General features: G+C 39.9%; 1 long non-coding RNA gene across 1 annotated transcript; it reads right to left on the bottom strand.

The window, feature by feature from the left end:
* Nucleotides 1-2,354: 2,354 nt before the first annotated feature.
* Nucleotides 2,355-3,016, bottom strand: LOC308408955. Its single transcript, XR_013973881.1, has 2 exons — nucleotides 2,933-3,016; nucleotides 2,355-2,508 (listed from the first exon to the last, which is right to left on the bottom strand). It is a non-coding gene; the product is annotated as an uncharacterized lncRNA (long non-coding RNA).
* Nucleotides 3,017-26,802: the final 23,786 nt, after the last annotated feature.

Raw genomic sequence — 26,802 nt, 5'->3', positions numbered from 1 at the left:
GTACATGTGGTCGCAAGCAGGCCAACATCACACCTCACCCTGAACCTGCAGACTGACTGAACCTGTGAAATCTGTAATGCCAGAGTGGTGTGAAATTCTTGAATCTCAATCATCAGCTGGAGCGATGACTAGAGTCTTTCTATTAATACAACACTTCAAAATCAAAGTTAAGAAAAAAATAAGCTTATGACACAAAGATTTTTTGGTTTTGTGGTTTCTTTTTCTAATGCAGGGATGTCAAACTCATTTTACTTGGTGGGTCACACACAGTCTGCTTTGACCTTAATCAAAACAAAGACCAGTGAAAGTCCCCTTTATGTCAGTGTAAAGGAATTTATCTATGCATTTAATCCCTGCAATAGCTGAATATCAGGAAAAGAAGTCAAATTTCAACAGTGTGTGTCAATTTTTTCTACGTGAAAAAGAAGTGAATGAAATCTGTCAGCATGGCTCATACAAATAATCTGTAAGGTTTAAATGATAAGAACGTTTAACATGTAAAAGTATCCAAGTGTATAATGGATAGTGTGTTAGGGATACAGAGTATAGCCTTTGTATCCATAACAATTAAAAAAAAACCTCTATTACTTTAGCACAGCATGAATGACCATGTAGAGAATCTCCATCAGTAAAGATAAAACTTTAAAATTTATAAAACTACTGCTAGAAGTACAACATTTAGGCCTGCCCAAAGCTGTCCAGCAGGCCAGATTGGGGTCTTTGCTGGGCCGATTTTGGTCCCTAGGTCTTATGTTTGACACCCCTGCTCTATGTATAGCTAATCCCTTTTGCCTACTCTCACTATTTCACATAACACCAATTAAAATTGTGGTAGCTCTCAAAGCTGTGTGTTTGTAGACGTTTAAACAAAAAAATTAAAAGAGAAAATGAAAAATGAACACATTCAAATTCCTGAGAAATCTAAATGAGACATGTGACTGTTAACTACGTGACACGCACTTCCCCTTGTGGGACAATTAAAGGATTGTTCTATTCTATTCTTGTTTGGGGCAAGTGGCAATCAAGGTGACAATGTAAGGTCAAGTGAATAAAGTTGAGTCACACAAGCCTAGGGAGGGGTATCGTTTAGGTTTTATCCGATACCGGTGCCAAACCGGTACTTTTGAAACAGTGCCGGTGCTTAAACGGTGCGCGAACCGGTGCTTAAAGAATGGAGAACACAAACTTTGTCCAAAAACCTCTCATGTTTTTATTTTTAGCAGTCTCTTTTTTTCTGCAAAATGATAACCAATTTAGCCTTTTCTGTAGATACAACATACCTCCTTTGGTTGGAACCGGTGCTTAAACAAGGGAAAACACAAACTTTGTCCAAAAACCTCTCATGTTTAGCTGTTTTTTTCTAAAAAAGATAACAATGTTAGCCTTTTCTGTAGCTATAGGGCATATATGGTATCACTCTATCAAACAAGAAGACAGCCGCATGTACAGTAACTACAACGGTGTTTGCTAGTTCACCTTACGTGCATTCATTTAATAACGTCGTTAGCCTACTCAACATAAATTACACATGAACAATATTAAGCTGCTGACACAGAGAAGAACGGCGGCTGCTGCCATCATCAACCGTCATCATTTCTGCTACACTAGGGGCCAGGACTCTCCTCTCCTCTTGTTCTTGGGGTATGTTGCTAACTCCGGGTCCGATAACAGGCACCACACCCGCAGTAGATGTGCTCGGTGTGAGCTCTCGCAGCAAGCTATCAAATACGGTGCATTTCTAGGCTTTAAAAAAAAAAAAAAAAAAAAACGCTATGCGTTGCCAGGTGTTTCATCAGATTGGAGGTGTTACCTCCTTTGCACATTATCGCCTTAACCCTCTCAGGCTCAAATTAAACTTTTTCCTGCAGTCCTGCAGTGGTACTTCTGAGTAAAAAAAACTCATAAAATATGTATGTGGGGTAATCAGGTTGTTAGTTTTTAACTGTTGCAAATCGGCAAAGCCTGCCTCAAGAGGGTTAAAGCACTTGTTGCAGGCTGCTGAGTTTGCATCTTTTGCTGTGAAGTACAGACAAACTTTTGACCGCTTTGCCTTGGGCATTTTTAATCTGTAGCTCTGCTCTAAAAGAACGTACGTACCTGGGCCCGCCTACTACGCTTGGAAAGGTAAAATGATTGGCTAGAATCCAAAGTGTATCACAGCTCAGGAAAAAAAAAGCACCGAAATAAAGCATCGAAATGTGTGCTGCTTTTCGGTCTGGTTATACCGTTTATGTCAAAATGGCACCGGATACCGGTACCCATCCCTACACAAGCCTAGAGACTGGTCTGCTATCATGTGGTCTCACAAGGAAAACTATGCATTCTCGAACTGGTTAACAAAAACCTCCTTGCAGTTATAATAATAATAATGGATACTTTATTGATCCCCATGGGGAAATTACTTGTTTTTCTCTGCATTTGACCCATTCACTCAGTGAAGCAGTGGGCAGCCCACTAAGCAGGCGCCCGGGGAGCAGTGTGTAGGGACGGTACCTTGCTCAGGGGTACCTCAAATCAAATCAAATCAAATCACTTTTTATTGTCACATCACATGTGCAGGCACACTGGCACAGCACATGCGAGTGAAATTCTTGTGTGCGAGCCCCACAAGCAACAGAGATGTGCAAACACAACAACACAAACGAGCAAAATACAAGAATGGCCAACCTGAAACTAATAAATATATGTACAATATATAATAGTGTATGCATTTCTGGATGTGTATACTAAATATTTTCCTACGTGTGTGTGTGTGTGTGTGTGTGTGTGTGTGTGTATACACATTTTTACAAATTAAATAGTAAAAAAATAAAATAAAATAATAATAATAATAATAATAATAAAATATATAAAATATACAGAGTTGAATATGTGCAAAACAAGTGGCATTTATATACAGTGTGGAGTGCATAATGTTGAAATTAACGGCTACCTCAGGGTAGCCGTTAAGTGGATTCGAACCGCCGACCTTCCGATCATGGGGCGACCACTTTACCTACTGAGCTATCCCTGCCCCAGTTAGTTTGATCACCAACATATTACTGCAATTGCTCATAGTTTGTTTGGTTCCAAAGGTATATATAGTTTTTGAGAAGGAGTGCTTCCTGAATTCAGACTATTTCTCCTTCAAGTACTCTTCAGAAGGTACTGTATACACATGCACTCCAAGGCACTCTCTGTTCAAATCAAAAGCCTTTATTCTCGTGGCATTGTCATGTTTAAGGTGGAAAACTCCAGTATGTTTTTGGCACACAAACCAGTGAAGCTCCACCAGTAGGAGGAATCTTCCTAACCTGGACAGATGCAGGAGCCCAGCGTATTTCGACACAAAGCCCACAGTTGTCGCCAAATTCAAATAACAATCAAAAAAGTAACGTACAACAGCAACAACCACATCATGAAGTCATCTCCAAAAGGAAATAAGGTTGATCAAAACCTGTCCAGATTTTTAAAATTTCTTACATGGGTGGAGTTTGACTGGTGGGATATTCCATTCTTTTCCAAGGGTGGAGCTTCCCATCAGTGGAAGATGTCTACTAAGTGGAATGTCACTAAAAAAGATGCAGTTTTTTTATGAACTCTCTTTGACTCTACGATTAAAGCTTGTTTGCTGAAATGCAGTGGAGGTTTGTAGGTTAAAAATGACCAAGCAATGCAAAAATACATTGAAATTGTATTTGAAAACAGAGTTAATGGACTTGTTTCACAATTTAGTCTCAAAGTGTTTGAAACAGCTGCACTTCTGAGGCACGACTTTTACTTTGAAAGCAAACATTCTCCCTCTCTGCTTTGCATGGCACTTTTTCAAGTTTTACTTCCCCTCAGCTAGTTGTAGCTGACTGTTTAAAGACAACTCCCCATCACAGCCAATCCAATATGGCAGACAGCTCTTAAGGATTATGTACAGGATATCACAAGTAATGAGTAATGTCTTCCTTAGGTTGTCTTTGGCAAGCAAGCGGTATCAAAACACCAAGGTGGGGTCTAAACAGTACAGCCTGAGATGCTGAACTCGGGGTCTAATTATCTCTAAATTAAATTATCTGAAAACAACCTAACCATAATTTTTAGATGGATTATGGCAGCTGGACAAGAGGATACTGTTTAAAGACAAGAGCGAGGGATAAAAATTGGGACTTCGAGACCCAGTAGAAGTGGCACTCTGAGTTGCCACTCTGGAAAACGTTTTTTCAGCGTTCACTCGGCTCTGTGCACCTGCTGTAACGGAGGAATAGATAAACCATTGTAATTAGATAAACTGCACAACGATTTTGTGAGGATTTTACAGCTTCATCAGTGTCAAATAAAGCATCAAGTTGTTGTGAAGAGAGAAAGCATTGCAACCTGGATTCTGAAGGGAAAAATGGGGGTGCAAAAACCACTGAGGATAAAGTTACAGTGAAGACTGCAAGTGGCTTTTTGTACCCTTTTTTTTATCGTAAACACACCCCTGACATACAAAACCAGCTCACAAAGACACTTTAAATCGAAGGAGGAGTGTTCGGGGAGGGGGGGGCTTTGATCGTTTGCCCCACTTCTGAACCAAACCTGAGGGATATTGCTGATGCTATCCAGGTTTGAAATGCACTGTGTGGAAAAGGAAGGTGACTAAAGTGGTGGAAGAGCAGGGGAGCAGCAGCCGAGGAGGGTGCGGGTGGGGGTTTGGGGTGGGAAGTGACCTGAACTTTAACAGGATGGAGCCAATTCCCTGAGGAGTAAACATTCAGTAAAAGCTGAGCAGCCCATATCTGTGGAGTAAATGGGCAGCAGAGTGGAGCATGTTCTCTCCTAACAGGGCCAAGGTGCACTGCCAGGAGATCTGGACTTGTAATTCCTGTCTGCTACTTGACTCATCGTCAGGCATACTGGCTTCTTTTTTGCCAGAAAACACCACGGCTCTGCTAAAGATAGCCATTAACAGGATTAGAAAGGCTACTGTATCACCGTATTGAGATGTGAATGTAAAAAGTACTTGAGCTCTTGCAGGCAGGGCCAGTGATATTACCAAGAACTAGTGAAATTGGACTGAAATAATGTCAGATCCACTTAGTATCACTTGTGTGTTGCAGCTTGAGGCTATTTACTGGTAAGTCATGCACTGGGCAATATATTTATAGTTTTCACTTCCTGATGTGTTTCAAAAGTGCTCCGCTGAAGCTACTCGATCCAGTGTTAAACCCTTTTCTTAGGTGTGTGCTGGGGAGCAGGCATATTGTCGGTGCTTATCTTACACATGTTGGAGTTATTGCCTCGGTGTTAATTCTTCTAAAGCATGTGAATATAAAGCCAAACACCTCTTGATAATTGCAATCCTCTCAGGGAAGCTAAGGGCAGCCATCTGTGAATGGATGAAGAAATAATGGCGTGGTTAAGAGATGCTTGGGGGAACTAAACACATTTATTTGTGCAAAGTGCCACGTTCAGAAAGCCACAAATGAGTCGGGGACCTTTCATATGTGTGTCTCTATTTGAAATTCCGGTGCCAAGGTGAAGCAAGGAATATTTATTGTGTTTATAAATAGAGAATCATCTCTTTGAGAGGGTTAAAGACAGTGAGGGAAACAAGGCGGGTTTGATGCCTTCTCTGTGTCATGATCAAACTGTCCACAGCCTCGGGATGAGGGATGCGGGGCTGTCTCGGTTTTGAAGGAGGGGAATTTCAACCTGCCTTCTACGTGACACTCTGACAGCGCCATCCCCACCTTATCTGTCCTCTTTGCCCCCCACCCCACCCCCTTCATCTCCACACACACACACACACACACACACACACACACACACACACACACACACACACACCTTCCCCTTCCATCATCCCCTGTGATAAGCGCACCGAATTAAAATGATTTCTTTTTAATTACCATTCACATGAAGTGCAATGTGAAGCGCATGCATTATATATGTATGTTTCATTCCACTCTGTGTGAAGATTAAACCGTTGTGGGCGAACCTTGCCTGGGGGCAAAATATACAAATGCAATTAAATTAATTTCAGTGGAGGAAAAAAAACAAGAGAAAAAAATTCACCCTTTTTCTCATAGTTTTTGGGAGAAAGAACAAACAAAGAAAAAGGGGATAGGAAGTGGGGTTCGTTTTATAACAAATAATGAGCAGAAAAACAGTTTGCTTTACTAATTAGGAGGAACTTGTTTTATACCTTCTAGTGTGCTGAAGGGCTTATATGACAGCTGAGAATTGTTGTACGTCAAATGCTCGTCAGCAGCATATGGAGACGTTTGGCCACCTTGATTCTCATTTCATTTTACTCATTTCATTTTAAGACAGTATTAGCATGCAGGCCGTCCTTCGATTTCCTCTGAGGAATAACCCGACTGAGGTGCTTAACAAGAGTCAACTGTACTTCTTAGAGTGTATCCTGTGTATCGTGCTCGTACTGTGTGTGCTGAATTTCTGTGGCTAAATTACATGTCCTTTATATCCTTAAAGCACAGATCAATAATTTGTCTTTTGCTGTCAAGAGACTGTCAGAAAACTAGATAAGAAAGCAGATGGAACAGAGACCAATTACAGCTGGCAGATCTTGTGTCTGTTGAGAGGTCAGTAAGCTCACCTACACACCTGCCACTCCAGGCCCACGCTACCTCGCCAGAGCCGAAGCTGCACATCAAAAGGTACACTACTTGAACTTGAAAACTTGAATTGCCCATCCTCAACCCCGAGAGACATTTATGTCTTTCAAAACCCGAAGGGAAGCGAGTCAATCCACACATGGGCTCCTTGATGACCTGCGAGGCATAACACGAATTCGCCCTCCCCCTCGCTGTCATGGTCTGTTTAGAAAGCGGAGACACAAAGATAACCTGATGTGTATGGATTTTCTTTTTAACAGTCGTAAGGGTGTCGAGGGTGGAGCTGTACAGGCTGCGCGAGGATTGGAGGGGTGGGGGGGGCCCCACCAGACGGCGGTAATTGAAGATGACAGCGGGTTGAGCACAATGACTCTGTGGATAACAGCAATCATAACCGCCATAATAATCACAGCAGCACTTCACACTCGCAAAGTTCTTAGGTAAACAAAATTACCCAGCTGACACCAACCACCTTATTTCCCCATCCTCGTTGATTGTCTGAGCTTTTCACTGCTCTGGGCCTGTGAGCCTTTCGTGACGCGAAGGCTCCCAAAAGTTGCCGTGCTGAAGGTGTTGCATGTTTTGCAGCTGTTTTATCTCCAAAGCCCTTTAGCCGTCAGCACCCCTCAGGTACTCCTCTGCTTGCTTATGTGTGTCTTGAGAGGTGCCATCAGACTAAGAGTAGAGTTAATGACAAAAGTTTCAGAGGCAATTTCAGTAAGCATAATGAAAACGTTAGATAAATATAGCTCCTGTCTAAAGGCAGTATTAGATGTCAAAACAAGTGACACAAATTGCCATTTATTACAGACATTTAAAAATAAGGGAGGCCAATTATATCCGCCATTTGTTTTAATGGTGCGCAGCTTCAAATGAATCCCGGGTAATGTTTACTTTTATTTGTTATTAAAACCTTTTTTTCTTTCTTTTTTTACTGTTATTGTGTTTACGTCTTGTCACAGCATTAATGATCTTACAGTTATAGGATTTTATATATAGTCTTAGTGGTTTGGGAATGTTTTATTTAATGAAGTTACAGCATAGTATTGAAGCACATAAACTCTCAAGCTTATCAAGCAACATCAGCCGGCGTTAGAGATACCTAACCTGAATTTATCTCAGGTTGCTAAACATTTTGGTTTGGTTACTTGTAACTTACTAAAAATATGGCAAATGGACTGGTTCTTGTATAGCTCTTTGCTACTCTATATTTGAGCACTGAAAGCACTTTAAACAATATGCCTCATTCAGCCTTTTACACAAGGAGTCGAAGGAGGTTGGAAAGAAAAGCATCTGGACTTCTTCAAGTTTCCTTGAAGACGTTTCACCTCTCATCTGAGAAGCTTCTTCAATTCTAAGAGGAACTGGTGTAGAGTCCCAAATTTTAAGCGCTATGGAAGTGTCCCCAATAGGGTCATGGACCACCTATTGATCCTCTACCTAATCACACGAGCCAAGGTGTGAAAACAGATGTGGGTCACAATCAGCCAAAGCCCAAACCGTTGTGACTACGTCTACACTAATCCGGATACATTTGAAAACTGCGATTTCTTGTCCACGCTATTGTTTTCAATCGTTTCCGAACAGTTGTTCATCCACACTGAAACGACTGAAAACGCTTACGTACGCTTATTGCACATGCGTGAAATGTAAGCCGATTCGACCTGCATCATTTCGGTCTGCCGTTTATTTACTTCCCGGCTCTTTGAAACACCGCGGCAAAATGTCAAGAAAAGGAGTTTTTTAAATGGACTGACAATGAGGTGGAGTTGTTGCTGCGAGTAACACAAAAGTACAAAGTTGCAAAAGCGAGTGAGAATTAAAGAAAAGCTATCAGGAGCATGTACAAACTGATATTAATCTTTAATAGGGCTGTCAAAATTGAAAGCAAACAAAACAACTGCTGTATAGCAGTTAGTTTAACTGGTCACATGACTGCATCATATCACCAAAATACGTTGTTTTCAAATGTATCTGCTTTTCAAAAAGCTCTGTTTGAAATCAAATAAAAACTAAAAACCCTTTGTCATCTCGCTAGGAGGAGATCCTTGAACATTGTTAAGTGTTTTGCAGGTGGGACTTTGCAGATCCAGTTAAGTTAAACAGAGACTTTTTCTTTGGGACGTAGGCATTTCAATGTCTTAATAAACCAAACATGAAATTTGCTCATTCTAGGAGCATGAATCGCAGGTTCAATATGCAAACGGATCTGTTTGCAGTAATTATAGATTGTGCATCTTGGTGCACTCAAAGCAAGCACCATCATATAAAAAGGAAACTTTTTAAGCAAAATGTACCCATGTGAACGAGTGTAAAAGAGTCAGCCGTGCCTGCCTCACGTTATGAACACATATACGCACACTCCTTATAAAAAGAAAACAATCTTCTTTCCTTATTTCACTATTAATTAATTTCTGGTTTTGATGAAGTCAAAACCTAATTGCATGTGAGTCAGAGCAAACAGCTGTCCTCATCATTTTCAATAAGTTCAAGCTGTCAGGCATATAATCAGAAAATCATCTGCTGTCAGTCATATTCCATTACAGTCAGCTCAGTTTTAACCAAGACGTGGCTTTTTGAATGTTTGATGTTGGTTTCCCTGTGTGAACAGACTGAACAGCTTCCAGACCTCCAGGACTGGTGTTGCAGTCCTATGGCGATGACAAGGAAGGAAAAAAATATGATTAATATGATTTTGTGTTCAATCACATTGCAGGTCCAGCTTTTTCCTTTTTCGACAGACAAGCATTTGAATTGCAAATTATTTGTGAATATTACTGTCACCGGCAAAAGTGTTCGCCAGGGAACAAAGTTAGCTGCCTCGCAGCTTGGTGCTGATAGATGAAAGAGGTGGTGAAGTGTTATTATGGCTGGAGTGTACTCAAAGGAATGCAATGGATGGCCACTCTAGGGTCAACTCTGCTCACTCTGCCCTAGGGGAGAAATCTCCAGCTGAAGTATCACCTGCTTTGATATTGGGATGGTTGTAGAGCTTGTGCTTTTTTTTTTTTCACCAACACAGACAACTGTCTGCAAAGATAGATGGGGAAGAAAAGGACAAATGAAATGATTATAACACATGTGTCTGTCTTGGACATATTGAAGTTGTAACATTAGTGCACACGAAAACAAACAGCGATGTTCAAGAAATATTTGGGCGTCGTGCTGTTTAATTCACATAATTAAAGCAGTAAAATTTGCAGGGGAAGTAAAATTCTGAAGAAATGAGAGTTTTTAAATTTTCAGACTCAGTTGAGGTGCCCCTAGGCTATAAAGCCAGCAAGCAACCCCAGTTTATTCTACTTTTTTTCCTTTTTTTTTTTTTTTTAATAAATCTCTGTGGTTGGCGACAGTCTTCCAACACCCAAACAGCCTCCCTCCAGTCCTTTCTGGCTCTCATTAGCCAGACCAGAGGTGTAGACAAATGGTGAGAAATGAAATGGATATGCTTTAAAGTCTCGGTAATGGGTTCATGCAATGCCGTGAACGCAGCTAATTAAGGTCAGGGGAGTTCTCATCACAAGCAGTCCTACCGTTGTGTATGTTTTTATCAAGGGCTGGGCTGTCTTGCTTCACCAGAGTGAAGCAAGGAAGAATAATTATTATCACTCTCACACTATTACCAAACTTCTCAAAATGTTGTTTTGGCTTTCCTGGGCTGGCTAAAAGTTAATGATACATGATGAAATCACTTCATTGCCAAATATAGTGTAAAAAGTAAGAGAACAAACATCTGGACAAGGCTATTTCGATTCTATTGTCCCCGGTTAACCTCGTGTGCTTATCTGTAACATGTGTAATGATGCTGTATCAATTAGTTCAACAAACAGCCCACTGGTCATTTAGGTAAAAGCTCCTATAAAATGCATAATAGTCCAGGTGATCATGCACACTAACAAGCATTAGGTCACACATCTATCACGTGTATCACTGCTTGCCATGACAGATAGATGAGACCATAAGACCTGGGAGATTGCTGCAGAGGCGATTAAAAATTTGGACTCATCACAACATTGCCATCCTTAAATAAATATTAGTTTGCAGGGGAAATGAGAGGCTAACGTTAAAGCCGATTCTGAGATTTATTTCTTTTACTTGCCTTTAATAACTGAAAATGGCTGATGTAAATAAATAATTGTGACAACACAATAAAGAAACATAAACTGCGCCTCTTAAAATTTGCCATTAATGGTGGTGTTGTCTCCATATAAAAGGTATGCAGTAAGTAAATCACCTGTGCATAATTTGTACATAAACCATAGTAATTGCATAGTCAAGCCAACACAGAAATTTCCAAGTACTTGGCTGCAGGTTGCTTAGACTAAATGTTTTGGCTCCAGTCACAAATCCTCTCATCTGCGGAATTAACCTTTATTTTAATACAAGGCATTATTATCTGTTTTAATCGATATTTTAAGGTGAATTTGGATTCTGAACTTTTCCACAAAGGTAGCTTTTATTTTAGATCATCTTGTGATCACATTATTCATAATCACTCATTATATATTTCTAGTTAAATGAAGCTAATTACTTTGAATGACAGCAGTAAACAGACTTCTGCAGGGCAGCTGCTGAGCAGGATAAACCCTTTGTTTCATCAAACAGTTAAGCCCATTGACTTGTTACATTCAGACACAAACATTAAAGGCAGATATGAAACAATAGCTCATACAATAGTTTAGCACGCCACAGATTTGTATTTTAGTAAATAAATATATATTTGTGTTATTTTTTTAAATTTTCAGTCTCTAGGTGATAAGTATCAGAGTGACTTATTTTCATGTTCACATTCAAGGATCGCATTACTGTCTAATCTCACGCTCTAAGGAGCAAAGCTAGATGAAGATCTGGGAGATTTTCACTCCCAGCCTGTTTTTGAATCAACCATTAAGATCTCTGTGTTTGGTAATCCTTTGAATGTCATTCACTTCTGATTTTAATGCTAGGCTGTGCGCAGAGGGACAGAGGCAGGAAAAGCAGTGCAGTTCTTTGTGTAGTTCTTAGAGAAGTTGTAATGTGGAAAATACATTATCATCCTGGCAGTGTGGTAGCAGTTGTGCAGAAACTCACATGACACTTTTTGCCCGATTCCGTCAGATTGTGTCTGACGGAATCGGGCACCCAGTGATATTAAGACTGTGATTTAAAAATAATTTTGGTTGCTGTCCTCTTAATGCATGCAACACAAAAAGCAAATAGTAGCTCCTTTAACTATTGCCATAAACCTTGAAAGATGTTGATGCATCTTTTCCTTACTGCTACTATCACTATCGCTGGAATGTCCAAACCGACAAGGACACCAGTAATTACATCTTTTCACTGAATTATTAAAAAGCAGGAAAAAAGCAGGAATTTCAGCCAGTGTTGCTGGGGAGCTTGTCAGAAATTGGTAGAACTATAGACACAAAATGGTTTGATTCACCATATAACACCATCTGGAAAGTCTATGATTGACAATAACTTAATTTTTCATAGTGACAATGATTCCAAAGGCACTGCCAGTGCAGTAAAAGCCTGCAATGATGAAAAAAAAAAACGCACAATGGACCTCCATGAAATATAAGAAGTTCAGACTGCCGTAATGCCATAACTTAACATGGCACATGACCCTGAAACTAGTTTTATTACAGAAACTAGAAAATTCAGAGTTTGAGTTTAATAACAGGTAAAAGTTAGCAAGTGGTTGCCTGTTTATCTCTTTACCCAGCAATGAGGGGAGTGAGCAGGCAGGCAGAGAAAGTTTAGAGAACTCGAGAAGATGAGCAGTGAAAAGTGGGCAAGCACTTAAGCAAGAGGCAAGTAATGTTAACGTTTTCTTGCAGGAGATGATCGGCTTCAGGGTTCAGTCGAGTGATTGCTGGCATTTATTTTGGCGGGCTTGAAGGTTCCAGAGAATAAGCCCCAGCCGCCTTTCGAACAGGGCATTTCACACCACGGGGGTGGCAACAACAATCTGGCAAAGAATTGAGGCTCAAGCGGGTCTTTAAATACTGCAAGAGAATGAGCAGATGGAAAACAGGTGTGACGGCTGAAGCCCGAGAACCCAGAAGGGCTCCGCCCGCAGGCAGGATGATGAGCAAAAGCCAGCCCAGCGCTCCACCTGGGAGAACAAGACAAAAGCCAAGATGGGAGAGGGAAAGAGAAAGAGAACAGGAAGGACAGTTGAATAAAAGCAAGCCTGCCAGGACTATGGCACAGGTTGTGCTGAACTGTAAAGATGGCCACAACAAATACTGTACAAATACAAATTTCATTAGAAATGCACAAACTTTTTGCCTTATACACCGCATTTTAATTTAGGTCTGCACTTTTCAATAAATCATTGCACCCATTTAAACTTTAAGAAATGAATGTCTCAAGACTTCTGCACAGTACTGCACAGTTATGAAACTGTGAGCTATGTATATATAATACTCATACAATACTCATTAAAAGTGCTTTTATGTGACTGTTGTTTTCCACCGTTTGATCTCAAATTTTTTCTTTAGCTCAAAAGAATCGTTAAGGAGATATTGCACAACCTTGTTTCAAACATCTTTGCAAAAGCACGTTCTTTTGAACTATCTGAAACAATTATGAAGAAAATAGTCTGTTTATTAGGATTAAGTCGATAATTCAAAATTACTATGAAAGCACTGAATGCATCCATATCAGGAAAGCTGCAATCGGAATCTTACCATACAGTCCTGAGCCAGGAAGAGAGCTGAAGAGTTAGATAATAACACGTTGTCACATTGTTTTCCCAGTGTAATTTCATAAATTATTCTAACGCAAATAGATGACAACACGAGGACAAATAATCAATAATTCAGGGAAAACGTGTGGTTAAGATTAACTTATTGTGAATCAATTCCAGGGTTTGACGATCACGTGGAGTTCAGCTTTGTCACACAGTTGTTCGTGTTCGTAATATGAAATGATATAATAGGATTTTTAATAGGTTTGTGACTTGGGCTCTAACAGAACACACTGTGCTTTGAAGCCTCTGCGACAATAAAAAGATGAACAGACAGGGTGTAATCAGTGTGTAATATAATGCAGTGGTACCCAGCAGTTTAGATTAAATAGATGAAGGGATGCCGACAGACTCTGCAAAAATAAACTTTCTCCTAACAGTTCAGCAAAAATAGAAAAGAGGAGGCAGCTGAGAGAGTGAGAAAAGATATGGAATGAACAAAACCTTTAGTAAATACAGTAATTTGTAATATGTATGTGTGTTTCTCTGTACGTGTGCATCAATTTAAGTACATCTAGTCGAAAAAAAATGGCACACCACAAGTGAGAGGGTGTGAGAAGCAGCTGCAGCCACTGTGGAGTGCATAAGGCCAGTGGTGATTAAGCTATTGTAATAAATCATATAATGTCTAGATATGGATAAGTTTCAGTGTAACAGAAGTTGTTGTGCATAGTGTTCGCTGCCATATAAAAAAGGAAATAAAGGCCCAGTTCATCCAGTGTTATGACAGCCTCCTTCTAGTCCTCCCCCTCATCACGGCTCCAAGGTTACAGCTAACGAGACGGCTGGAGTAAGAGCACACTGGCATTTTAACTTCTGGAGAAAACTTTCAAAGTTCATTTGAAACTCTGTAACTTAAGTTGCAATCTTCCAACAACAATGCACATAGCAAAGTAGCCTGCTTACATTATTATTTTAATGGAGCCCAAACAGTTAAATTCTTACATTTCCTGCACATTTTTATGCCTCAACATCAGGGTTTTGTTAGCCGTTATAGAGGCAGAAATTACCATAAGACAAGATGTTAAAGTAACAGTAGCAGGTTGGCCCACAGCTGTGGGGTTTCAACATACAGACACAAAGAACGGATAATTACTTGCAAAGTAACAGACTAAGGAAACACTAGAATGTCCCTCAACAAAAGTTGGACACAAACTTCTTGGACTTTTTGCTGTACCAAGCAGTAAGCTATAATATTTTGTCAGATCGTTGCATTAAAAATTCTCCAAAAGGCTCCGACAGCACAAACGTGGGGGAAAGATCCAGTTCAGTGACTCCAATTAGTGGAGGTGAAGCCTAGCTGATAGGCTCTAGTTTCCTGTTGGGACACCTGTGTACAAATGAATACGTTTTTTATTTTTTATTTTCCTTTAAATCACCCCATGTAGAGTTGTCATGAGGGGGGAAATTATCCACAGAGGCCAAATCAGTATTTTTGTACCAGGCTGTAAAAATGTGTTATAATGGTGTAATTTGGGGCATTTTAAAAAGGAAGTTTCAAGGAACTGACTTGCTTTTGGAGCCAGTCTCAAGTGACCACTTTTGGCACCTTTGTGCTGGTTGCAATTTTCAGTGCTGTAGATCGCTGCTTGGTTGTGCATGTCAACACCTTGTGGTGCTGGAATTTAATGAAGTATGTGAAGTGTCATTAGTAATTTTTATGATAAAAAGTTGTATAAAGTTCTCCAAGGTCTTTAGGTTGAGTTTTACATGTGTAATATAAATGTACACTGCACCACTAAACAGCCACGTGTGAACATAAAAATGTGTTTTCTGTATGGAAGTAAACTCAGCTCACTCTGCAGAAGCATACTGGCACTGTCTAGACCCAAAGAGGGGATGCTACCAATACTTTTCCTCGTAAATATTATTATTCCGTAATGTTATTCTATTAGTATTCTTGCCCAACCTCCTATCAGGTCCCTAAATCTCTTCATTTAGAACATGAAATTCCGATAGCATACTTTAATGCATGTTAATTTGACAAATACAATGTAAACTCTCGATTTTGTTGCAAGTCTGGTGGTTTGCAAGTTTTTTCAGGAACTGCTCAGAGCCAGTACAATCTATTATTGCCAACCAAAAGAAGAAGAAAAAAATAACACAAGCAGAGGTGCAGTAACACTGCACTGTGTGCGCTGTAATGATGCCACTTTTTCAAATTACATTTTGCTAATAAATGATCTGGCAAATAGACGATGTGGCCCATTTGATAAACAAAATTTAGCATGAAACACAAAGATATATTTATTTTACATGCATATAGTGCTTCAATGTCCACGTTTGTACACTGATAATTTAATAGTGGCAGTTGCTGGCAGTCACTGGGTGAAATCAGTTGCAAAGAAGGCGCAGCATCAAAACCTCCTTGTGATTGCTTTGGTTTCTTGTCACAGTTGACTGTAGTTTTTCATGTTTGCTTGCAAATACTCGCTAACTACTAGCCCAGCTGTTGTAAATCTTGAAAAAGTGCAACCCAAGTCAGAAATAAAGACGATCTCAGTTACTCCAGTAATGAACAATATGTCAAAGGTTACACATATAAAAGCATTACCTTCTTATTCAGCATTAAACAAACAGATCTCATGAACTGAATTTTCAACACTCTTGATTTGTGGAAAAAAATACAATGTTTGTTCATGTGTGTGGTTTTCATACATTTATGTATTTACTTTCTTACAAAACACTACATATTCCTTTGCTTCACGTTGCATATGTTTGTCTTTTAATGCCCATGTTGCTTATAGAAAATAATGTGAAACCCAATAATACAAAGTTCCAACTAAAGTTTAAAATTAAAAAATGGAGAGAGTTCAACTTCAAAGTAAAAGTTGCGCCTCAGCACTGCAGCCTACATGCTTCAAAAGGTATGTCTTTTACTTTGAAGGCAAACCTTCTCCACATCTGGTTTGTGTCAGACTTTTTATCATTTCCCTGCAGCTCAGCGAGAAGCTGAAGGAGAAACTGCAGCAATATGCTTGCAGCCAAAGTTGTGGCATACATGTTTTTCTTTAACAACAGGTGCTTGCCTGGGAATCACTGCCTCTTTGACTGGAACTTTAACAATAGTCTTCATACCACCTGTCATAAATCTCCAGGAGCCATTCACAGCTGTCGGGGATATGCATTTATCCCCTTACGACCAGTGGTTGCCAGATGATTGCACACCAGTCTCAAGGCTTTTGTGACTAGAGCCTATTCTGTTGATTTTACACTGTCACCGTGATTGTCACGCATCCAAAATGACAAAAATGGTTTGTGGTATTGTGACTACAAAAGCTTAACATATGATAACGATGTAAAAAAGAAAAAAATATTTTTCCTGACTACTTTGTACCTTTACTCCCTGCATTTTTAAATACATATCTGTACTTTCTACTTCTTACATTTTCAAAACAGACTTGTTACACTTGCTTTAACATATTTGAATTATTATTTCGTCACTGCAAGCCACATCAAACCTATTTGAGCCTAAACACACAAAGGAGGGCTGTTCCCGTATTAATCACCAGAGGATGTCACATAAAAAGAGATGATTTGTGCCGAAGTCAGGGGTTAAAAGTGGGATGGTGGTTTTTTGCCACAACACCAGTGTCCATAAGTTACTTTAGGAGTGAGCATAAAGAAAGTGACTTTTTTTTAAGTGTCTGGTAATTTCAAATGCAGCATTTCATTGAGCTCAACAAACATCAGCAAACACACAAACTGTTTATGTGCAGTTTGTCTTACAGTGTCTTGCTAGAAAAAGGTCCAGCTGCTGAATTTCACAGGGAGAAAATGAAAGAGAGCTAGCTTCACCCACAGATGGAGAAAGATAAGAAAGACAGGACAGGAGAGGAAGAGGGTATAGATCAGGGGTCTCAAACTCCAGTCCTCGAGGGACGGTTACCTAAAACTTTTTCATGTGTCCCTGTTGCAACACACCTGAATACAATTAGTAGGTCATTAGCAAGAGTATAGAACTTGACTGCATGCTGAGGTGGCATTTCAGCCATTTGATTCATGTTATAGCAGCTCATGAGTGAATTAACATGGTGAAGTAAAAGTACTTTTAGAAGTACATTTTCCCAATCATTTACTTTAATTTACTTGAGTAGGGTTAGGAGCTGCCACCACTGCAGTCAAGTTCTATACTCTTGCTAATGACCTACTAATTGTATTCAGGTGTGTTGCAACAGGGACACAAGGAAAAGTTTCAGGTCACCGACCCTGGAGGACTGGAGTTTGATACCCCTGGGTTAGATTGAAAGGTAAGGACTTCTCAGTAGGATTTAGTAGAGTGCAGATTTAAAGCTTACATGTAAGTTGTTTTTAAATCAGATATTCAATCTGTACACATATTGTCATGGTCCGCGGCCCGGCGTCTGAGGTGCTGATGGGATGCCCACTCCCGTGGGCGTGGCCGCTGACTCCACACCTGCATCCCATCCCAGGCGATCACCAGGTGGACCATTTAATCCTGCCCAGCCTGCTGCTCCACGCCAGTCCGTAATCATCCTTCAGCGGTAACGCACACCTACGGGAAAGTCCTTAGGCAATCCTATCCGTGTGAACTAGTACTAACTCTGCCTTGTATACCCAGATCACTGCTCGGCGTGTTTTGAGTCACCAGCCTGTCCACCTGCCTGTCCAGAATTTGGATCACGATCAACCCCAGCCGCCTCGCCCTTTCTGAAGCTTCTCCCCACGGACCCTCACCCCTCCCTCCGGTTCCCTTGGCCCCGCTATCATCGTAAGACGCGTACACTACCTCCCCTCGTATGCTGCCGGTTTACCCGCACCCCAATAATCCTTTTTTCTTTTTCTGTTTCAGCCTCCCACGGTCCCGCTCTCGGCGTTTCCTGCGCGATTCTTCTCCCGGTCCCTCGGTTTCTCTGGTTCCGTGCGTTTTCTCCCTTCTACTCTCCCGGGACACTCTCAGTTATAATAAAGTTTATTTTTTCTCTCGTACCGCTGTGTGTGTGTTCTGCTCCTGGGTCCAGCTTGTGTGTTGAACTTCGGTTCTTGACACATATTTTTTTTAATTTTGTAAAACATGCTGTAAACTGAGGAGGGCTAATGGTGTTATTTAAAATTTGAATGAAACAGGTTAGTTTGCTGTGCTGTGATGAATTTAAAGTAAAGAACAGTGTGTGTGATTGGTGCACAGTGGCTGTGCTTTCATGGCCACGGTTTCATGGCCACAGTTAGGTTATATCACGTTTAGCTGATGATGCTTAGATCCATTGAGTGAATTCCACCTTCATACCAACTTTATACCATCTAGAAAACAGACAGCATAAACAGTGCACTGTCAGTGTAGAGGATGGAAATCAGCCAGGGGACTCATGAAACAACTGCTGACATCTGGTTGAATTCAGTTGTGTGCATCCACAAAATGCAGCAGGGCAGCTGATCACAGCCTGTATACTAAGAAAATCTACTGGAGCTCTCGATAGAAATTATTGAACTGAGTTATGATTCTTTTCCCCGCACCGAGCCATTACAACCAATTTTAGGGTTCCCCCACCTTCTGAATCCCACTTTAACCCAGTTTGATTTTCCTTCTTTTTCTTCAGATTCAAGCTGAACACAATTAGAATTTTAAAAAGTTAGACTAAAGTTTGTATTCCCATCTACTGATATTATTTAATCATTATCTTAATATAGAACAAAGGTCAGTTAGTGTTGCACAAAAATAGAAACCTCCTCCAAAGAGCTACTTTTCACTTTCTTACTTGAGTAGATTTCAGAGTCTGTACTTTTTTACTTTTACTTGAGTAAATAAGTTGAATCAGTGCTTCAACTTTACTGGAGTATGTTTTAACAGTAGTGTTTGTACTTCTGCTTAAGTGCAGAATGTCTGTACTTTTGCCAGCTGGTTTAGTTTTTGCATGGTCTGTTTAATTCTAACAAACTAGTTTATTTACCTTATACTGGGCCTTAATGAAGACCCTCAGTTCAGCTGTCGTTATGAAACTAGCCATCTCCTCTCCATTTGAGGCTGTGACCCATAGACACTCAGTACTTACACTGGATTATAGTCCAATATAAAGATGGATTTACATTTGCATTCTAGTTAAAATTACCTTTGGAGGACAAACTTCACTTGACTTGCAGAATGTATAGTCACATAGTATGCACAGGAATAATTAGAATATGTAAAGGGATCAAACTTGCCTACAACAATCTATGTAAATGACCCATTTTTGCATCAATCTTTTTCTTTGTGTGTTCAACCCATGCTCATCAGTAATATTGACCATACGACTTCTCACTGCGAGAAAAAATGTGGGCATGTTTAGGAACACCGCTGTCAGTGCTGAAAGGTATCTTACTAGGGGGTCTTTCTAATTAAACTGGTGCCCAGACCAAGGCTGTGGGAGTTTTGTAATCTGCTATGCAAAGTGGCTTGAATCCTCCAGCTGCCCATCTGCAAAACTTTTCATCTGGCTTCCATCGAAGGAGGAGGTTTGGGAAAATGCCTTTATTTTTCATAATCCCCCCTCTCTCTCTTCTGCCTTATCCATATTTCATGAAGAGCTCTGGAGGTATGAAATTGTCTGAAACGAATCCACTACTGGATATTTAGTCCCAGATTAAAATCACTCGCTTCAGTGCCTCATAATTCTGTTCCTATTGATTGCCTGGGTCCAAATATAAGTCAAGGATGTACAGAGCAATTTTCCCGGGACTTTCTGAAATTCTATCAGCACGTCTTCTCTGCACTGAATTCATGCAAATGGTGCCATCCACAGTGAGCATTTGTCAGGCTTTTGCAACTCAGCACTGCTTTTAGTTTGTTTATGTTCATGATTTAAACTTGTTCTACACCCCTATTACTCAAGAGTCACATCCGTACACCTACGCCACAGTTTAAAGAGAATTCAAGCAAACCTGACTACAAACATGAATAATCCCTAATGATCAAATTAGACAGCGCGAAAGACTTGAATTTTTGAAGTTAGGGATTGTGCGAGGCTATTGTGATATGTTAGTGACACTCAGGAGAAGATCAAACTGCTGTTGCCTAAAGAAAAAGTGTAGGTCTTTTCCCACAGGGCTGTAAAAGAGCCCTGTGTGTCAAGAACATTAAAAAAAATCCAAGGTGCCACAGATCTTACACTAATTAAATCCACCATAAATGGGCATATAGGGCTTATTTTAGTAATGTTACATACTGGTTTTTCTATGGCACGTTTTCTCCTCACATAGACTGTTGCTGCTTTTCTTCTTGAAAACAATCATATCAGGCAGGAAATTCTGTACAAGATGATAACATCGCCGCACAGTGACATCAGTACTAACACAGTCTTCAACAAAGTCTTCAATATATAGAAGAGACTAATGTAAGCACTTTCTGGTTGGCTGGTATAAGCTGCTGCTTGTCTGTCTGGAACTTGAAGTCCCACAGGATCTTAACCCTGGTGTTTGCAACAGCTTTCTAAGGTTTCTCCGACTGGAATTTGGTGGCACAGACAGACCTGTAGACCAGGGGTCAGCAACCTTTCTGATTACGAGTGCCATTTAAGATTTCCTCAGAAGTCAGTGTGCCATATGATTGCATTAGCAATAAATTTAATAACGCTCTATATGAACAGTTACACAATATATAGAACCACTTTATAGAATTATATTTGTTCACAGATGTTGGCAGCTATCAGTGAATAGTTATCAGCTGTTATTAAACAAAAAAGACACTTTTTATCCATAACAAGAACTCCACAACAGCAAATGAACTGTACAACAGAAAATACAAATGCTATTTATGGTCTCCTCACAACAATGATAAGAGAAATAAACTGGGCCAATATGGCATGTTTGTTAATATTCAACCCAACCCTTCAACTCATTCATGTCACCTAAAAGGTAAACCTGTTTCTCCATCACCTGTTCAGCTCTGATGATTCAGTAAGAACATCTCCTGGTTTCATCTGCATGTTTCCCTCTCACCAGATATCCAAACTGATATCATGACCAGCAGGTTTTACAGCTGTGGCTCCAGCAAACATCAGCTACTAGAAAGAAATATTAAATAAATTCTAACAACAGCTGATCAACGTTAAACGTGCTGCTGTTGTTGACAGCGACATCCGGCGGTTTCCTCTTTCTGGCACAAAGTGGGCGATAAACAAACAAGAGAGAAAAGCCGATCAGCTTATGATTGATCAGTTTCATGATTGAAATAGCAACAGGAGAGAGAGGGGAGAGAATGAGAGAAGAGGCAGCTGTGCAGTGTAACAGAATAACTCCACCTTTGTGTCTTTTTCCATTCTAGCTGAAGTCCGGGACAAACTGCGTCCCCTCTCAGCTATGGTCGTGCTAACACTTAACCCTTCGCGTGCCAACTGTGGCACGCGTGCCCAGGGTTGCCCACCCCTGATGTAGACTATCCCAACTGCTCGGCTGTTTCTCTAAGTTTATGCTGTCAGAAATTGCATCTTGCAACATGCTACATGTGCTGTACTGCCCATCGGCGTAACTTTGTGCTGAACATTCGTGGGGTCAAGATCTCTGTCTAAAAAATAAATAAATCTGGGTGAATTCCCAGATGATTAAACATGCAACTTTCGCTGGTAATACCTAAAATGAGTAAATAAAATCAACAGCCTATTTATGCAAGATAATTCATAATTTTATATCGATGGGTTTATATTGGTTGGGCCTGATTATTTGGGGGGGTCATAACCCCCCTAACCCCCCTGGAAATTACACCCCTGGTACTGGAACTTCATGCCACCTACTTCCATTATTGGAAGTAGCTTACCATTTTGGACTTGGTCTTGTATGATATTTCCTCTTCTTCCTGATCATCTGTATTCACCTATCTGAAGTACACTTAAAGCAGTTCACCCTGTGAGGTTGCATGTTGCTGGTAAATTCATAGATTGTCACAATTTCATCTTGAATCATGGCTTTGACACTCAAACTGGTGACCTCCCTCTTTTCATTGCTCATAGAGTTTCAGGCTGCACTAGTTCTATCTGTATCTGTTCTTTGTAATAAGTTAGCTGAGGGAGTCAAGCCTACATAAAACACCTTGGTAAATGCTACATTTGACGGTGACTTGTGCAATGACCTTGAAGCTGGCGTCCTGTGTTGCTTTCCACAGCCACACTGAGCTGTATAATTCCTAGTATAGTATCAGTGACTCAGTGCCCCACACAAGCATCCTTGTATGGCACCCTGAGTCATGCACTTTCTTGAAGAAATTCCAGGCTGTGCTCAGGTTGGTCTTACAGTATGGTGCACTGATTTCAGTGCACTGTGTCAACATTGTCCTGACAACCTCTGAAGGGTCTCCTCTTCCCTTTAACTGCGGCATGAGTCATGAAGGATTTTCACTTTCTCTACACATTCAGCCACCAGAGGGGTAAATGATAAAATGGTAAATGGACTGATTCTTATATAGACTGGTTGTTTGTCTCCTACCCTTGTCCAAGTCCTGCCCATGTCCAGTCCTACCAGTTTGACTTGCCTTGAGTTTGATGTTTCTCCTGCACTTTAGCCATCTGAGTTCCATATTTTTTCCCTACTTTCAGATGAATCATTGTTTTTATTTGTGTTGGCTCACTTGTTATTGTACTGCAATACCTTTTCTTGCTGTTCTGCACGGTCAAGATCATATAAAAGGAAGCAATGTCAAGACAACTAGAGTCTAGTCTAGTCTGTTGACATGTTATACAGTTGTATTCCTCTAAAAGCTGAATGCTTTTATGATGTTTGAGCCAAGCAGGCTAAAGAAAAACAGGAAGACCCACTCAAAGCTGACAAGATTTGGGCCTTCTCCTGCTTGTGTTGCTGCTGTTTTCTTGCGAGGTACTCTCCAGCACACCATTCATGAGACTCAATTGTTGGAAAGCTAAAGATGGAGATGTGTTGATGCATGCCTGGCAGAAAATTACAGTCCAACTATTCAGTGCCAAAAGCCACACGGGCACGACAGGTGAAAACTGAATGAAACGCCAGGAAAAAGAGATGATGAGGGAGTAATAACTGTGACAAGTTTGAAATGAAACCAAATACAACAGAACAATCCTGACGAGAACCGAAAGGAGCGTAATCTATAAAAACTACACTAATAACAATTAATTAGAATTCCAACTAAACATTTATAATAAATGAATGTAAATATAGTCTAGAAGAAGATAAACACTCAATTTCATTAAACCACAATAACAGTCGTTGTTGTTGTTGTTGTTGTACAAGCCAGAGTTGAAATTCTGCAACAACCACTAGCTTATCTTTGTCTACATGGAAAAAAAGTGAAGCAATTTTTATGTGCACTTGATTAATTATGGAAATTAGTATTTGTTTGCTTTCCTCGACTCTTTGGTGCAATATTCTGGCTGCGGATTGATTTTCATCAGGCACCAGCTAGAGTATCATGTCTGGTGTAATACAAGCCCTCTTGTCTCCAAAGATTTTTCAATGTATGAAGAGTTTGGCAAGTAAACAAAGGAACAGGTGGCTGGCTGCAAAGAGGCAAAGGAATAATACCACATCCAGAGTACATGAATTCATGTGTGTTGGTTGCTCTGGGCTCCCAAGCGCTTAAATCCTCACTCTCAGCATGGGTCTAATAACCATGTTTAGCCATCTCGTCAACTTAAAAAATATCTGAAAGCTTTGACAGAGATGCTGTTGCAGTGATCATTGTTTGCTTTTTCTTTCTTTTTTTCTCTTCACTCAAAAACTGCAGATCTACTTTATTTTATCAGAGCACAGTGAAAAGAACAGACTCAACATAGTCTATTTATTACACAGTGAAAACTCAAACATTTTGAGCACACCTGTTTTTGGAAGTCAGACAAATTAGAAGTGCTTATATATACAGTGTATGTAGTTTCATCATGGTATAATTCGCATTCATTCTATGGCTTCTTTATTGTGTCTTTACTGTCTTATTGCTCTCTAAATGTTGCAGATTTCATGGTGCAATAAAAGTTCGGTGCCTCTTTTTTTTCATTTTTTTTTTGGTTTGGATATGTGTGTATTCTTGTGTTTTTAATCAGGGAAGAACTTTTGCCATATTAGCATCTTCACATGATATTGTTGGCTTTCCTCATTGGTTGTTCTGTCACATTGTCCCAGACTAAGATATCTCTAGTAGTACATGATAAATTGTTATTTATATTTGTTTTTTCCAATAATAATAGTAATAATCTCCATATTAGAGTTAGAATTTCATACTGTATATTACACATTACATTACATTACATCATCACCTTTCTACACATATTAATTAGTTCTTCTTGGATCTCATCTCTCATTTTTTTTACCTGTTCACCAGTTTATCTCATCATAGTTTTTCTTATTGTGCATTACTTTTAATTTTGTTATGGTCTTATTTTCATCAAAAACAAAAAGGTCAGTGTTGAAAATTGTTGGTGAGCAAAATTAACACTGGCGATCATCTGTTTTGCAAGTTGTAATGATTGTAATGATTGAGGGGAAGATCTGACCATGAGGCCTGGCACTCCTTGGCTGACAATTTGCCAATTACAAGTTGTTATCCGCTAAGCATACCTTGAATAATTCTCCTTCCTGTATTAAATCCAGTTCTTTTATCCCCATGATAGAACAGAGAAAACTCGACTCAGGAGTGGTCAAAACGTTTATAATTCTTTATTCAATCATCTTCCGGAAGGCAGAGAGCCCTGCACAGCCCAAAGCCAGTTGCAGAATCTCTACATTAGAAGCTAAACATGTGTCTCATATAGGTGTTATTTTGGTACCTCACACATCACACACAGGCTGTATCCCAATTCAGGGTCTGCAGCCTGAAAGGCCGCATTTTAAGGCCGATTACGTCACAGCGATGCGACGAAGGCTGTCCCAATTCAAAGGCTGCTCGAAATGCGGCCCTCAAATGCGTCCTTCATTTCCCTGAATTTTAAGGATGTGGCGGTGTAGACTTCGTGGCCCAACATATCCCAGAATGGATAATTGGGTGGGTGTGGATAATTTTGCCGAAAAAAAAAACGGCGGATGAGGGGCGCCCGAAGAGTAAACTTTAAGTACTGAATATTATGTCACTTATTTATGTGCAAATGTTTAATAAGGAAGAACATTAAAACATTACTGTTGCCCACATGTCGGCAAAGTTATGTGACATTAGTGACGTTTGTACTAACTTAAAGCCTTTACTTTAAAATATACGCCGCTCAATAGCTGACCTATTTCCTATGTAGAAACAAACAAACAAATGAACAAAAGATTTTTTCCTTCCTTTCTGTCACACAATGCTGTATGAAACATTTCTAGCTGATAGTATCATGGTTGCTAGGCAACCTGGGCAGCGCTGTTGTTAACATGTTTAATGTTTTGTATTTTCTTCTAATTTATCTCAAAAAGCTCCTAAAACAGTCAGTGATCACTGTTGACCTCCCTCGGCTTTTATTACCGCTAATCATTTATTTAAGCTCAGTTTTTAAGGATGTAACTACAGCCCAGCCCATGCAGCAGTATATGAATGACTAACCTCGTATTGTGGATGGATTATCTCAGTTGTTCTCCTGGCTGAAGTTTGGTCCTTTTACAGCATCCTGCCATGCGATTACATTTGTTCCTGACCACCGAAAACACTCACGTTAACTTTTATCGAGTGGAAAAAAAGTTAGCTTGTTTATATTATGCTAACATAGCTGTGTCGCTAGCGGTCACGTAGCACATCATTATATACCAGCTAGCCAAACTTCAGTTACCCTACAAACGTCACTGCTGTTTAGTTTTCTGTCTTCATTTATGTTGGAAGTGATAAGAAAGCTGTACGTTTTAATTTGTTTCCAAAACCCCGCAGTCAGGACATGCTATATTGTATTTAGATATAAGCTAGCGAGCTAACTCCCTGCTAACTTCTAACTCCGTTAAATGTCATAAGTTCCGTTTTCATGGATGCCTGGATGTTAAACTCAATTGTTACACCTGGTAGAGCAGAACGCTGATCATTTTATTAAAGATGAAAGACTTTAGACAGTTTTTCAACTCTCAGTAATGCCATAGTGATCGTTTGATATATGGACCTGCAGCGGAGTTTAGGTCCAGACACGGCTAGTGACGTCAGACTGAACAACCGGATTGGACCAAAGATTTTTGCAACCACACATCTTACCCCCTGGTGGCCACTAAAAAGAATGCAAGTAAGGTACTTCCACATTAGCTTCACTTAAGCTACATTTATGTACTTATTTAATTTGCTTTAAATAGACTGAACCTAAACAACTATGAAATCAACTATTTATGATTTTTTTAAAATGTATATAATTTGAAAAGAAACTGATAAAATTTAAAAGTTGTTTTTAATTATTAATTTTTCAGTTGACGGATATGCAGGTCCTTTGTGATTCACCAGGGGGAGCTGTAGCACCTTCTACACTGCTATTTCCCATTATGTCCTTCAATTAAATTTTAGGATCGCCTCTTTGTAAATGATATAAAAAGGGACTGGCCCTTGCTAAATGACCTTCAAATTTGATATAGACTGAGCTACACTAA

Source organism: Rhamphochromis sp. 'chilingali', assembly GCF_963969265.1.
Source record: "Rhamphochromis sp. 'chilingali' genome assembly, chromosome: 13".
Classification (NCBI taxonomy): domain Eukaryota; kingdom Metazoa; phylum Chordata; class Actinopteri; order Cichliformes; family Cichlidae; genus Rhamphochromis; species Rhamphochromis sp. 'chilingali'.
The sequence above is the reverse complement of the archived record's forward strand: the minus strand, read 5'-3'. Positions and strand labels throughout refer to the sequence as shown.